Source organism: Delphinapterus leucas, chromosome 1 (genome assembly GCF_059928025.1).
Source record: "Delphinapterus leucas isolate spDelLeu-1000000601 "Yukka" chromosome 1, BTC_Dleu_Yukka2, whole genome shotgun sequence".
NCBI classification, from domain to species: domain Eukaryota; kingdom Metazoa; phylum Chordata; class Mammalia; order Artiodactyla; family Monodontidae; genus Delphinapterus; species Delphinapterus leucas.
Genome location: NC_143129.1, coordinates 183654268 through 183664077, shown reverse-complemented (window position 1 = coordinate 183664077; position 9810 = coordinate 183654268). Strand labels below are relative to the sequence as shown.

Sequence of the window (9810 nt, the reverse complement as noted above, 5' to 3'; positions counted from 1 at the left end):
AAAAACAGTAAAGCTAAGTCACATTGAGTGTTCAGTGTGCCAGGCATCACCCTAAACCCACCCCAGATAATCTCTTTCAATCCTCAAAACAGTCCTATGAGATAGGTACTAGTACTGCCCCATTTTCAGGTGAGAAAATCGAGGACCAGAAAGGTAAAACTTGGCCACCATCGCAAGGAGGAGAGTGCGGGGGTGGAACCAGGACCCAAATCCATGCCTTTCTGACCCCCAAGCCTCACTTCTTAAGCACCTGTCATCCGGCCTCAATTTGGCGAATTGCTTAGCCTCTCCAAGCCTTGGTGTCCTCATGTGTATGGACAGCGTGAGGCCCATGGTATGGATTCAATATATATTGGTGGAATGAATGAATGGCCCCCCACCCCCACCCCTCAGAGTAGCTGTAAGGACTGCAGTAGTGGAGTTCCTGCACGTAGCAGGCACTTCCATGCATTCATCAGCTCATCAAAGGAACCTCTATGGAGCCACAGGCCCGAGGAAGCAATAGTTTCCTGCTCCAGGTGTATAGACACTTGGGAGCATTTCCGGCTGAGACCTCCGCCCTCACTGATTCTTTCTTCTCATTTTCTTTTCAAAGCCACCAAAATGCCTTGACCTGGGCCAGTAACAGATGAATAAGTACACTTGGGAGACACCAGACTCTGGTAACTAGGGGACTGAAATAACCAGATTTGTATTCACTTTTCCATCCAGAGAGGCCAAAGCATATCTAGGCCTCATTTTTATTGTCTTGAATCATTTTTGTGGAAGTGAGGACCGGCTTACAAAGGCCTCTCCATATGCCAAAGTCTGTCTCACCACTTCCTACCCCAGGATGTTGAGTCCCTTAGTATTTCCCCTAGAATCCATCCAGCACCCGGATGTACACACACCCCTGACTAACAAGCAGAGGGGCTACGGAGAAAGGGGGCTACAGAAGTAACAAGGACAAGCTTCAATTTATGCCCCCCGCCCCAGACACAGCTTCGAAACAGTGCACCCGGGAGGCATTCATGTCTTAAATCTAACCACCGAGGCCCAAGGTGTACTGTTCCCCAGTCAGCCTAATGAGATTGATCTTGTCCAAAAATGTGAATTAAAAAATAGGATAACGATGTCCTGGGATTAGATCATACTGATGGTTGCACGATTTTGTGAATCTAGTCATCCCTCCGTATCCAAGGGGGACTGGTTCCAGGACCCGCCTCAGATCCCAAAATTTGAGAATGCTCAACTTCCTTATATAAAATGAGGTAGTATTTGGATATAACCTAGGCACATCTTCCCGTATACATTATATCATCTCTAGATTACTTATAATACCTAGTACAATATAAACACAATGTAAACAATTGTAAATTTAATGTAAATGATATATAAATAGTTGCTGGCACCAGCAAATTAAAGTTTTACTTTTTTGGAACATCCTGGAAATTTTTCTTTTAATTTTTTTCAATCCACCGTTGGTTGAATTCACAGATACAGAACCCACGGATACAGAGGGCTGACTGTATACTAAAACGCACCAAATTGTATACTTTTAAATGGTGAAATTTATGGTATGCAAGTTATATCTCAGTAGAAAAAAAAAAAAAAAGGAGTCACTATTCTTCCTTACCGCCTGGAAATACATGGCATGAACCCAGCAGGTCGTCTGAAAGCCCCGGCGCTCTTGATAAACACTAACTCCCCTGACACAGAAGATCTAATCCCAGTGTGGGTAACACGAGGGGGTCAGTCATCCTATGGCTGCAGCCATTCTGCTGGGGCCCTGGTTGTGGCCATCTCAGGAACAAGTGGCCACAGGTCCAAGGCAGTCTGTCTCTTATGCCCTCGAATACAGAACTACGGGGACACAGGGTCCTCCTAGACTGGATCCTGCAGAAGAAAGGGGGTTTGGGGGAGGACTTTCTTCATTGCAACCCTGCATCTGTGAATGAAAAATGTTGCCTGCCATACAAGTAAACAAAGGGTGTTGCAGCCATCAAGCCACCATATTACAGTCGCCCTGATGGTGAGCCCTGAGGGAACTCGGGATGGAAGCAGGGTCCCCCCCCACCGCTTCTAGCAGTCAACTACTGCAGTCACCCTGCAACCGTGCACCCTGAAGAGCCTCAGGATGAGAAAACACAGGACACTGGCCCCAGATAGCTGAGGTGCATATCAAAGGAATGATTTCAGTGAGCCCAGACTCTTGCATCTTCCCATACATAGAAAAGTGCTAAATTCCTGAACTTAAGATGTCTGGTTTTCTTTAACAGTAGTCTTTTGATGTTCTGACTACCTGGTCTTTGTTGCAAAAACTCCTAGATCTCTTGGCTTCCCCCTTGCCTCTTTGGAGCAGCCCCTCAGAGCTGAGAGGCTGTGTCCTGGGCTTAAGTCCTCAGAATGTCTGCCGAATAAACTATAACTCTCATCTTTTAGGTTGTGCATGTTTTTTTCAGTCAGCACATCAGAGAGTCATTTGGTGGGGTGATGGTGGACAGGCCAGGGTGGGTACCTGTGTGTATCATGCGGGGGTGTTCCAGGGAGCCTACCTAGCACTTGCGAAGCCCTTGTGTCAGCAAGCACTCTTCAAAGCCCCACCTCTGAATAAGGAAGCGCAACTTGACTTGTTGGGTTGGTGAAGAAATCGCCACTGGATTAAAAAGAGCAAATAAATGTAAGAAGTCAAAATGCTGTACAAAGGGGAGAATTATTTTTAAGCGTTTACTCATTGCTATGCTGACTGGGCATTTTAACTAAATATAGCTTTAAGTTTCTTTTATTTTCCAGCTCCTAAAGTTGCCCTGTGGCTTATACATCAAATTCACCTTTTTCCTAATTGAGGACAGAGAGAGGTCAGCTTACTCTTAGGAGATGTCCATCTTTGGAGCAATTGATTGATCGACAGATATTTGATACATACACATACATACATTATTTAGCTACCATTTATCAAGTCCTTATTATGTACGTTACGCACTGTTATGTGTTTTACAGACTTGATCTCATTTGATCCCCCAGCAGGTCTATGAAATCCCTACTATTATGCCCATTTAGCAGGTGATAAACTGAGCCTCAGAGAAGCCTCAGTCCCACAGCCTTATCTAAGATCATACAGCCTCTAAGCAACAGACCTGGGGTTTGGACCTCTGCTGAATCCCAAAGGCAGTTAACCTCCAAACACAAGGGCACGATTTGACAAAGGCGGCAGGCACGAGGGCACCCCAGCCATTTTTGTTGCGATGAGTGAAAACTCCCCTACCTTGAGTCCAGAGAAGGGAGACTTTGCCCAGGTCTGTTTGCTGCCTGCAGCTTTCATAAATACACATACCTGCTACCTCCCATTTCTCCAGTTCAAAGAGGAAAATAGGGCCAGTTTCCTTTCAATGTCTAAACTGACAAGGGCCCCAAGATCCCCTCCAGAGACCTGTGAGAAGCACAAGGATCCATCCCCCCAAAGAACCCTGGAGCCGCAGCTCACGCCAAGGCTGCCAGTCTCGATGGTTCTTCACTTTTTTTTGGGTCACATAATCCTGTGAGAATCTGATGAAAGCTATTAACCTTTTCCAAGAAAAAACCCAACAACTCCCATCACACAAAATTTTACTTACAATTTCAGAAGACTCCTTGCCTGCATCCTCCCTATCTCCTCCTCGCATCAAATTTAAAAGGTTAAAAACGGCGTGATGCTGTCCGATAGAACTGTCTGTGATGGTGGAAAAGTTCTACATCTTTGCCGTCCTATTCGGTAGCCACTAGCCACATGCGACTGTTGTAATTAAGTAAAATGTAACATTCAGTTCCTCAGTGCATTATAACATGTGGCTAGTGGCTACCGTATGGAACAATGCAGCTCTAAGTGTATCCTGAGTTAAGCCAGAGCATCAGAGAATTGCCAACCTGGGCCACATCACACGCTGGCTTGTGTTTTAGGGTCTTATGAGAAAGAGACCTAAGACAGGGTTCCCTACCCACTGTGCTTTACTCTAAGACACTGTTCATTACATGAAGCATAATAGGTATTGATAGGGGTCTCCATGACCATCCACTTTTGGGGGCTGGGATCCCCAGAGGCACCCTGGTAAGGAGACTTTTCTTTGATCACCAAATTGTCCTCTAACTTAGTTCAAGGCAGAAGGCTTTTCAATATCAAGCCAACCGACGTGCTCTGACGAAAATGCAGCCATCTGGATATGAGCACGAGGGTGCTTGACAGGTAGTAGTATGACCGAGTTTGGGCACAATATTTGGAAAGGTCTGATGGGTCACTTGTGCCGGCAGCTCCCAATCGGACCAGAACTAGATCTGGATGGCTCCGTAGACTGATGGCCCGGAGGCTGTCTCTCTGCAGTCACTGGAGACAAGAGGAAAGGCCCCTTGGCCTTGCGGCTGCACCTGCTGAGACCTATGGCAGAAGGGAGGGGCCTTGTCCGAGCCAATGAGGCTTTCAGGACCTGAAGGCTGCCGGGTCAGTGCCCACCCACTTTGCTGCCATGGGCCCGGGTCTGGCAGGTGCTCTTTCTTGCCCACTGGGTCTAGGAAGGCAGCACTGAAGCTGGCTTTTGTTCTGCTCATCCCTCATCAAGGTCACCGATGACCTCCACGTTGCTAAACCCAATGATCAATTCGAAGCCCCCATTTTGCTTGACGTATCAGCATCGTTTAACAGAGCTGGTCCCTCCCTGATCGTTGAAACTCTTTTTTCCTTTCTATTTGGATTTTGGGATGCCACCGTCTCTTGGTTCTCACCTACTTTACCCACCACTCCTTCCTTCTCAGTCTCCTCTGCTGGTTCCTCCCCTACTGCCACCCTTTTTGTGTTCGAGGACCCCAGGGCTTGGGTCACCTACCCTCCCTCCCTGGGTGATCCCGTCCAGCCTCAAAGCTTCTCAATCACATCTATACACTGACAACTCCCCAATTAACATCCGTAGCCACGACCTCCAGCCTCCAATAGCCAAATGCTAATCCAAAACCTTGCGGGTGTGTAATAAGAATCTGAAAACACGGTACATTCCAAACTACAGTTCTGATTCCACCCTGACTCCCCAGACTGCCCCTCTGAAGCCTCCCCCATCTCCACACATGGCAACTCCTTCCTCCCAGAACTCTGCAGCTCATCCCTGACCTCTGTCTCTCTTCTCCTGCATCCAGTCCCTCAGCAGAGCCTGTTGACTCCACCTTCAAAATACAGCAGAAATCCAGGCCATTCTCTGCTTTTTCTCGTGACTTTCATTGTTTCCACTCTAAACCACCATCACTTTCTTGCCTGGACGACTGTCATAGCTTCCTAACTGGTTTCACTTGGCCCTTGCTCCCCAAGTCTGTCCTCAACCCAGCATCCAGGACGGATCTGTTTAGAATGAAATCCGATCGCGTCACTCTGCTGCTCCAAACCCTCCAATGGCACCTCACCCCGCTCAGAGTCAAAGCCAAAAAAGTTCAACTGAATCAGCCCCCAACGGACTCTTGACCTCACTTCTTTTTACTGTCTCTCTTGCTGACTCTGTTCCACACTAGCCTCCTTGCTGGTCCTGGAACACAACAAGAAGTCCTCTTCCCCTCCCTGAAGCCAAAGGAACAAGACAGGGACACTGGGGGCCCAAATCCACCATCCTTGGTCACCACCGTCTTCGTTATCAATGGGCAGTGAGGACGGGAGGCTGAAACCGTTAAGCCAGTTTCCATCCTGGCCCCCGGGAGGACGTCAGAGGAAATAGCACCAGGGAGGCCCTTAGGACCATGGTTACAATAGTCATTTCTTACAGTCAAAGGGCCATGGAGGGAAAAAGTGATAGTTCTCTTCTAATTCAGAAAATATTAACATAAACACTTTCTTTTTTTTTACTTTTTTTATTTTTTACTTTTTTTCCCCTTCGGCTGCACCACGCAGCTTGAGGGATCTTAGTTCCCCAACCAGGGATCGAACCTGGGCCCCCTGCAGTGGGGGCACGGAGTCCTAACCACTGGACTGCCAGGGAATTCCCCAAAGCACTTTATTTCTGACATAGATAACTACGTTATTCTATAACTAGAAATGAAAAAAGAAAAAGAAAGGAAAAGTCAACCCATGCCGGTAGGAAATGTGGATTGTTTTATAGAAGAGAGGGTTATCCTTGGGGGTTGAGTTGAACAGAATTCGACACTTGGGCTTTGAGGTTATTGAGTGGCGAATACTGTAGAAATGCCGAGGACAGGTGGGGGCCACTGTGAAATGGGACAGATGCTAAAAAGATGCAGTAATTGGTGGAAGGGGCTGCTCACCTAAAGTAAGTCTACTCTAAAGGATAGCTGAGATCAACGAGAAAGCCAGAAAGGCTCCCAGACCCTAGAATATGTAAACATCTCGAACACGAGGACCACAGGAATGATTCTCACGCGTGATGCACCGGACCATTGTCCTTAGTGGAACCGCTTCTCTGAGCGGCCGCAGCAACACCCATCCTCAATCCCTTGGATGGATACTGCCAAGTTATGTATTTGCAGCCGTCGCTCCTTTCGCTGCAGTTTGCTGCAGGTTAGCACCAGCCCTGACTTTCTATAAGCAGGAAGAATGCCTAGCACCGCCCTCAGAAAACCATGTGTTGCAAGTATCTGGAAGAGGCAAGCGGCACTCACGGGGCTTCTTTGCTGGAGCTGTGTCTCTCCCGTTTGCCTGGCAGTAACGCCTTGGGAGAGCAGTCACTTTCGACCTCCGGGGACCTAGAGAAGCCAAGAAGCAAAGCAGTTGTGAAAAACAACCCAATTCCAGCACCAGGTACGCAAGGAGGCGGCCTGCAGGTGCTGGCAGGTCTGTTCAAGTCTCCCTCACCAACCTTCTCTCCAGAGGGGGATTTTGCCAGGAGGAACCTCTGAAAATTTCTAGGGTGGAAGAGAGAGACGGGCCAGACGCAACAGAAACGTGGCGCTCAGGCAGCCAGGCTGAGCAGAGGCGCTAAGTGGAGGCTCCTTGGTGACCCGGGGTCCCTTTGAGCCTCCGGGGTAGCCTGGGAGGCCAGTGGGGTGAAGGCAGTAGGGGAACATCAAAGACAAGCTGGGCCCATTTCACATTTTTATCATGAGCCAGCCCTATCTCACTCCTTCTGTTTTGAAGAAAAACCTAATTTGTACTTTTCTTTAAAAACCATTTATGTCTGGTCTAGCCCTTGTTGTCAAATAAGCACGTTTATTACACAGACGGAAGCCTGGTATCTCTGAGACCTTGAATGGACTATTTACAATATTGGGGCTGCAGGGCAAGGTGACCTTCAGACCACAAAGGGGCAGTGCCTTGCACGTGGCAGGGCCTTTCAGAGGACGTGAGACATCCAGGCCATTGCCGTGTCTTAGGGGACCTGGGAGGTTACAGACTGAAGAAATGTCAAAACAGGATTAGAAAAATGCATTTTAAACATTTAAAATTTAATGCTTTTAGAAGTAAGACAGAGAAAGGCAAACATCATATGATAGCACTCATATGTGGAATCTAATAAAAAAATGATATAAATGAACTTATTTACAAAACACAGACTCACAGATTTCAAAAACAAACTTGTGGTTACCTAAGGAGAAACATGGGTGGGAGGGATAAATTGGGAGCTTGGGATTGACATATACACACTACTATATATAAAATAGATAACCAACAAGGACACACTGTATAGCACAGGGAACTCCACTCAATATTCTATAATAAGCTAGGTGGGAAACGAATCTGAAAAAGAATGAATATATGTACATGTATAGCTGAATCACTATGCTGTATACCTGAAACTAACACAACATTGTAAATCAACTATACTCCAATAAAAATTTTTAAAAATAAAATAAAATGGAATGCTTTAAACACACGACTCAAATATGAGAGAATTGAGCTGTTTGCTAGAAATGATATAAAAAATCTAAAAACCTTTTTGAACATGAAGCCCAGGCCAGAGCCTCACTCCCAGCAGATAGATCCTGAAGCAAGTTGCCCCCAGAAATCAAGTGACAGGTATTGACCTGGTCACTGCAATAGGAATGTGAGCCCCAGCACGGGACAGGTCAACTTCTAGCTGCGTTCCTAAGTTCAAGAATGGCCAGCTCTCCCTGGGAATTCTGTGAAATTTCCTTGGACAACAGAGGCGCAAACGACCCATCAAGCCCACTCTGAGAACAGCGAACAAGGAAAGCAACAGCGCACCCCTCTGTGTTGTGTTCCACAACCTTTCTACGAGGCCAGAATGAAGTGTGGACAGACCTAGGAGATGACACAGATCCTGAATGGCAGGGAAATTTCTAGGTGAACTTTCTGTTTTATGCGTCAAAACAAAATCCAGAAAAACTTCTGCCTGAATGCATGGGACCGAGTAAAACTCACATCCCCAATTCCGCAAACGCCCAGCCCCGCAGTGAGAGGCTCGTTTCCTTCCTGCGTCCTCGGGCGCCCTCTGCTGGAGGGATCCTGAGTTACAGCACTAATAACCAGACTGGCAACCGCCAGACTCCAGGGGCCCCGATTTCCCGGAATTGCAAAGAGGAACAACTATAAAAGAAGCCCCATGTTTTCTCCCCTGGACACTTTGCCCAGTGAGAGTCGCAAGCCAGAGGTGCTGCAAACCTGCTCAAAGGTAGGGTTCAGTTCCCGGAGCAGCACTTCCTGATGTCCAGTAAGTTTTGCCCATGGTCTTTAGGACCTCAGGTCTGTGTCACCTCCAGGTCCCCCATCTCCTTACCTTGTCCTGTTTCACTGGAGTCGGGGCACTCGAGGGGTCCAGCGCTGACGACTTCATCCTCGTCTCACATGCTGGCTGAGACACAGCCCAGGGACTCGCAGGCCTGCCCTGAGCTTTCTGTCTCCTTGGGCAAGTCGGTTCATCTCTAGGCCTCCCGGTCCTTGCCTCTGAGCTCGGGGCTGGTGTCAGATGACTTCAAAGTATCTTTCGTTTGTGGGGCTAAAGTTTGCGCTCGTAAGAGGAAGGACAGGCTCTGAACCTTAATCAGGCCTGCAGAGAACGGGCATAGCAGAGAAACCGCTGCCTCTGCGCTGGGTGAAAAGCAAAAACGGTCAGTGGGGAAGTGCCATGGGTCAGGACCTGGCCCTGGGGCCCTAGGGTCCCAGCAGCACCTTGGAGCCTTTTCCCACCACCCCAGCCTGCCTCCTGGCCCTCCCTGCCTTCGGGATTTGGGGTGCTACTCCTTAACCAGGTGGGGGCACCACCAGTGTCCCATTTCCTGCTGAAATCCAGGCCCGCCATTTGCTCTCACGGCCCTTACCTTTGCCTTATACCTTAGTCCTTGCAGGAGCCCCAGGGGCTCGGCTGGCCAGTTGGCTCTGCCTGGAGGGCGCAGGCAGTCCCCCGAGAGCTGCCCGTCCCCACGTCCTTGGCAGGAAGACTGGCAGCCTCAGCACTGCGCCTGTCCCAGGCTGAGCAGGGAGGCTCCTCGTGTCAGATCTGTGCAGGCCCCCAAACTGATGACATCAGTGGGGAGCAGGGTCTGCAGGCCCCACGACCCCTGACCCCTGCCATCTCCCCCTCCTCCTCCCCTTCTGCCATCTCCCTCCCCCTCCCAGCGCAATGCAGGCTCCAAGGGCAGCCTCCAAGGTGGAGACTCTCAAGCCAGCGATGGGAGGAAGCAGCCACCAGCACCCAGGCTCTCCCCGCAGAAGTCCAGGGTCCCGGACAGTGAGAGGCACCGGTCTCCGAACTGTCTCACAGCTGCGAACAGCCCCGGAAGAGCAGGCTCGTGTGTGCAGTGTGACATCACTTCCCATCTTGCCAGGAGACAGGGCTTTTGCCAGGAACAGGCCCCAGGGGACGAGTCGGGCAGCATTTTCATGCCACTGGCATAAACGAAGACCCGCACCAG

General features: G+C 49.0%; 1 long non-coding RNA gene across 2 annotated transcripts in view; it reads right to left on the bottom strand.

Moving 5' to 3' along the window:
- LOC149750837 (uncharacterized) overlaps positions 1-9573 on the bottom strand; it is a 39641-nt gene extending 30068 nt beyond the window's left edge. Inside the window, exons 1-2 of one of the 2 annotated variants that reach the window (XR_016389146.1) lie at positions 8676-9573; positions 2535-6684 (exon numbers count right to left, since the gene is read on the bottom strand). This is a non-coding gene — a long non-coding RNA (uncharacterized LOC149750837). Of the gene's footprint in view, positions 1-2534 lie in introns of both variants that reach the window. The other variant, XR_016389140.1, reaches the window with a different exon arrangement.
- Positions 9574-9810: the final 237 nt, after the last annotated feature.